Raw genomic sequence first — 6255 nt, 5'->3', positions numbered from 1 at the left:
GAATTCTTTTCAAAATTACAAGTTTCAAATTTCTAACCCCCTTCCCCCGTCACACACGACACGAAAATTAAATTAATTAAATCAGTTCATCGTTGGAATTTCGCAAGAAATTTGAGTTGTTTGAAATGCAGAAAAGAATAATTTTATTGAAGGAAAATAGAGTGGGACAAACAATCTTGTTTTCCCCTCTTTCTGTCATAACAACAGTTTGTTTCTGCCCCTTTTCTAACTAAAATGGTATATTTGTATTTGTTCTCTCTCTCTCTCTCTCTAATTAACTAAACACTCACCAAAAGCCCCAGCAAGACGGGGAAAAAAATCTTGTCAAAACGGACGGATAGACGTAGAATATGGCTATTGAGTAATAGAGCGTGGATGCATGGAAATATCCGAGATGGTAAATGAGCATATCATTTGATATACGCATTTGTTTCCCAACATGGTAAGAAACCTGGCTTTGGGTTCAGTCCCACTGTGTGGCACCTTGTGAGTGTATTTAGTAGATGGAAACTGAAAGAAACCCATCATGTGTGTGTGTGTGTGTCTGTTTGCTCCTTCTGCTGCTTAACAACCAGTGCTGGTGTGTTTATATCCCTGTAACTTAGCAGTTAGGCAAAAGAGACTTATAAAGTAAGTACTGGGGTCAATTCATTTGACTAAAATTTCCTCAAAGCAGTGCCCTAGCATGGCTGCAGTCTAAAGTCTAATGACTGTAACAAGTAAACGATAATATATATATATACATGCACAAACTTGTTACCAGTTCAAATATGCTTGAGACATTTAAACCCGTAAGAAAGTCATTCACTGTATTTTGTCAGGGAGAAAATTTCTCACTGAAGACAGACAAGTGTAAATAGACCGAGTCAGTTCACAGTGTTTCCTAACCAGACTGGTGGATGCATGCATTTTGGAGTAGTTATCTCATCTTCAGCACAAGGAATTGAAAAGACAGACACTGCAAACTAACAAAAGAGACAGGTCCGTCTTATATTCCCATCATTGTGCTTTGATTGGTTGCACTAATCAGTGGTTCACTGTAAATAAAAGTACAGAATGAAAGCACTAAGCTGAGATGTGTATAAATACAAACTTGTTACCATTTCAAATATGCTTGAGGCATATTCGAATCCATAAGAAAGCCATTCATTGTATTTTGTCATGGAGAAATTTTTTTGCTGTAGACAGAACGATGTAAACACACCAAATCAGTTCAAATATGCTTGAGGCATATTTGAACTAGCAAAATGTTTGTATTTATAAACATCACTGCTTAGAGCTTTCATTCCATAAAAGTGCAGTGAAGCTAAGTAAAATCATGGTCAGCTAATTAAAATCACACATACAGGCTTGTCCTTTACAAGTACTGGTACCATGTAAAATGCACTTGTGTTGGTGTCTGTTTTGGCAGGATTTTTGCAACTGGATGCCCTTCCTAACACCAATGACCCAGCAGAGTGGACTGAGTGCCAAGGCACACCCTTGAGGTTTGAAGGCCATAATATGTGGCAGGACATTGCCAAAGAAGTGTGATTAGAAAGTGGGGAGGGGAATGCAGTGAGTGGTGAAAAACCTGGGTATATAGAGTGATGGGGGAACTACTGGATAGCAAAGATAAAGAAACAGAGGGCCATGAGGACAGGATTGGGGAGTGGGAGGTAAACATAGTAAAAGCTGATGAGCAAATGACAAAGTCATAAACTGTTGCATACTTGAAGAGTTGTGGTTTAACTTTAGGCCAACTATGATAAAGTAAATCCTTGACCAAAGGCATTCCAGCTGTGACCATCCTATCTTTTTTATGGGCACATAGGTCTACATTATTTAATCTAAATGATTAAATCATATTTTAGAATGTCAATGAACCAAAAGTAAACTTTTAACCTCTTAACATATTATCTTGTATATTTTCCTTCAGAGATGTCTAGTAAATATATATATATATATATTTGAATGAAAATATATGTTCACTGTACCCTGAGGTATCTGTCACTTATTTCTAACCTGAAATACTTCATTCATGATGTTATTCCCATTTTCTATCAGTAACTTCATAATAAATCATACCTGATCCAAAATAATTTATCTACTTATTCTTCCTTATATACAGATTCAAAATAAATAATAAAAAAATGTTCTTTGCATGGAAATTGAAAAAAAAAATAGGTATGTTAAGAGGTTAAGAAGTAAAATAGAAATTCAAAATAATCTACTTAATTTCTGTATATATGATACTACAAACACATGTATTTACTTGTATTTCATTATATACATACCTAAAGTTTAATATGAAAAGTTCGGTTGTACTTTGTCAGCAGTTAGTACATTAGCATACAATTACTTTTCTCTCATTTAATTTGTCATCGACACTTGCTGCTTGTTACAATAGGTGCTGTTTAAACTATTATCAATATATAAATAATTATATCTAATGTTATTACGAATACCATTGGTATGTGTTTGCTATGACTTTTTATTACTGTTGTTGGCATTATCTGGTTGATGCAGGGGTAATTATTTCTGGTACGTGAAATATATAAGCAATGGGAAAGGGTGACACAGCCACATTATCGTTATTATTTTTATTCTGCTGCTCTTCACCCACCCCTGTCAGTCACTGCCTCTCCTTTATTTCTCCTCCAGACTCATGTATCATTGGTCATTCTTCAACCTTACAAATTTCTACAGTTGTCACCTAGATTCCCCTCTTTCCTACTTATCATTCCTCAACACAAGTTCATTATATTTGCCCTCTTACTTATTCCCTTTCTCTAACCATCTCTCACTCTCCCCTTACTCCTTGCAGCCTCTTCCCACACACATCTTTTGTCCCAGACATTACCATCCAGTTGTAATATTGTAGAGGATTATTAAAGTGCAAGAAAAAAAATTTAAGAAATATAAATACAGTTATTCTCATGGCAGTTTATATACAGAAATTCAGTATATTTCATTGCTTCACTTTTATATTTTACTTTCATTTCTATGGTACTCTTGCTTAAGGGTACTGGCAATGTGCAATTAATTTTATCTTGAGAGAAATATACATTACTCAAGTTACTGATGTCTTGTATTATTTCAAAGGTATACATTATTATAAAGTAAATACAAACTACTGACATGTCAATTTCTAAGTTTGTAGCTTGAAGAACAAATTAATTCAGTTGTGAGAATTAGTCACTGAAATCTGCATTATGCAGCTGTGTCAAATATTGCTTATAAAGCTTTCAGTTTAAATATTACTAGTAATATTTTCTACAATGCTTTGGAATGTGAACTTTTTCTTTCGTTCTTTCTTTCTTTAGTAAAAGGGGTTTTAAGATATATTTTAAAAATCATATCCTCTAATGAGAAGGATGTTATGAAATTAGAGAAGATTGAGGTAGATTAGCTACATTGAAAAATTTTAATATATTGAAGTCAACCATTCCTCTCAGTTCAAATCTTTAGAAAAGAAACCGTCTTCAAGAGTGTATGTTGCGATGCATATTGAAAAAGAACACAGAGCTTCTTTTTGATAAATAACATGTAGACAACCTTGGCATCACTAGAGAATTATCATATCAAAATGCATTAATTATTAGTCATGTTACCATTATGTTTGCTGCGTTCTAGTAACCACAATGTTTCCTCTCTTAATTAAAATTGACTTATTTGTTTAAAATTCTGCATATTTTGTGGAATTCATTCTAGATTGGTTACTCACATCCTGTCAGATGATAATCTCTGATGGAAATAACCTTTTCATAATTGTTTCTAATTGACTATGTGTCATTAGTTACCAACAACAAATTGAAAAACAAAAAAATTCTCAAACAAATACCACTCGTATTTACAGAAATACTGGCACTGTAAGAACAATTGTTTTCTAACTCATGGAAAGGAATCTTCTGTGGGTTCTTCCTTATTATCAATAATAGTTAATACTTGAGACACTTTAAAGACATAGTTCTGAGAAGTTTAAATTTAAAATCCACAGTTTGGTTCAGTTATGTGGTAGACACATTTGAAGAATTTGTCAAAGTCTTACCAGACCATATCAACTCCAAATATAATTCTATGCTATTCATTATAGAGAAAACAAAATAGATAATCTTCCATCCCCAAATGTTTTGGTGCAATCCTCAAGAGCAAGTTTCATAACTCCTAAAGGACCACCCAATTTGAAAATCTCAGTATTCACACAGATCAAGAGAGGTATCACCAGATATCTAGAGCAGCAGGATAAAACCATCTGCTACAATAATGTTACATATAAACAAGAAGTGTGGAGCCGTGTGGCTTAGTGGTTAGGGTGTCAGCATCATGATCGTAAGATTGTGGTTTCGATTCCTGGACCGGGCAACACGTTGTGTTCTTGAGCAAAACACTTCAGTTCACTCATCTGGCAAAAATGAGTAACGCTGCGATGGACTGGCGTCCCGTCCAGCTGGGGAACACATACGCCATTGAAACCGGGAAACCAGGCCCATGAGCCTGGCTTGGCTTTAAAAGGGCGCATTTATTTATTTATAAACAAGAAGTATACTATGGACAGCTTGCTTGTGTACGGACAGCTATGCTACATGGCAGTGAGACATGGGCTGTGACTACTGAGGATATATAAAGACTTGAAAGAAATGAAGCCAGTATGCTTCACTGGATGAGTAATGTCAGTGTGCATATACGACAGAGTGAGAGTGATTTGAGAGAAAAACTGGGTATACATAGCATCAAATGTAGTGTGCAAGAGAGAAGATTGTGCTGGTATGGCCATGTAATGTGTATGAACAAGGACAGTTGCATCAAGGGGTACTGATTTCTAATTGTAGAAGGAACATGTGGAAGGGGTAGACCCAAAAAAATGTGGGATGAAGTAGTGAGAAAGGATGTACAAACGTTGGGACTCACAGAGAGGATGACAGGAGATCAAGACTCTTGGTGGTTTGCTGTGCTTGAGAAGACACATCAAGCTAAGTAAAAACATGGTGGCCCTTGCATACAGGTTCATCTCTTGCAACTCCACTCCAGTTGAGCATACCTAATCTTGCAGGCTCATAAGTGTTGGTATATGTATATTTCTACATGTGTGTGTGTGTGTGTGTGTGCCTCCAGTGCTAATATACAGTATCGCCAAAACAGATTAAATTTCCAATAAGTCATGCCAAATCATCAGCATCCAAAGCTAGATAATCAATAAAATTTTGCCACTCCTCACCATTTTAACTGATCCCCATCAAAAATTGCTGGGCTGGAATTAGATCTGCAGAAATATCAGACTGATTTAGCAACCTTTCAGAAACTGGATCATAGCTTTCTGTTGATAAAATTTCCCTTAATCCTGTAGATACCAACTAGTTCTCCTTTCCCTTTGATATATTTCCTTTCCTATAGCTTTAATAAAGTCTCCTTCATTCCTGTGTTGTGTTTCACTTCCCTACTTTTTGATCCTGTAGTCTTCTAACAGCTTTGGTGATCTTGCATTCAACACTTTATCTTTGACATTAGGCTGTTCTTTTATTCAGTTTTTGTTTTATTCTATACCCAATTACAGATTATTATTTCTGTATACACTTTCTTGAAATCAATTCATTTTATCTCCAATGTATCATGTTTTTTCTATTATTTTCTCATGCATTGAAATGGTTACGCATAAACATCTAAGAGAAAGTTGTTTCATGAATTTAAAATGAGCTGAGTGGGTGTAGAGGAACCTGTTGAGACATATAAGCTTCTATAGCAGCAACAAGTCAGTGGAATGATGTCTTGGTGGTTGCTCAATCTACCTGAAACAGCAGCCAAATTTCTCACAAATCCCTACTATCTTAGAATTGAAAGACTCGTGTAATACAGTAAGTCTGGAAAAGGAACGTAATGATCACGACTAGAACGTTAATCATAGATCCTGCTCAAGAACCGGTCATGCGGTTAGCGTTAATCATTTTTTAAAGGGAGGTAATCTAGGTAATTTTTTTAGAGTGATTTCCCTTCATCTACCGGATTTTTTTTTATATACATCTGACGTCCCGGATAGAAAACGTAATAAAATCAGTGCCAGCTATAATTTCCATAGAAAATCTGTAGAGATGACCTTAATGCGTGTTTTAAAGAATATATTTACAATGCTAATATTTTAAATGTTCTTAATCTAGAATAATCCAACTCTTGAGACGTGACAGTTGTCGAAAATACATTTATTTACGAAAAATGTTAAACTGTCCATAAGAATTATATATATATATATATATATATATATAAAGTGTAGTATATTGCCAC

General features: G+C 35.0%; 1 protein-coding gene across 5 annotated transcripts in view; it reads left to right on the top strand.

Moving 5' to 3' along the window:
• Positions 1-6255, top strand: part of LOC106883935 (eukaryotic translation initiation factor 2-alpha kinase 1) — a 60688-nt gene that overhangs the window by 1055 nt on the left and 53378 nt on the right. The gene's annotated exons all lie outside the window — the stretch shown is intronic.

The sequence above is a fragment of the Octopus bimaculoides genome, chromosome 3, assembly GCF_001194135.2.
Source record: "Octopus bimaculoides isolate UCB-OBI-ISO-001 chromosome 3, ASM119413v2, whole genome shotgun sequence".
Taxonomy (NCBI): Eukaryota; Metazoa; Mollusca; class Cephalopoda; order Octopoda; family Octopodidae; genus Octopus; species Octopus bimaculoides.
Note: the sequence above shows the minus strand (reverse complement) of the source record. Positions and strands in the feature narration are given on the sequence as shown.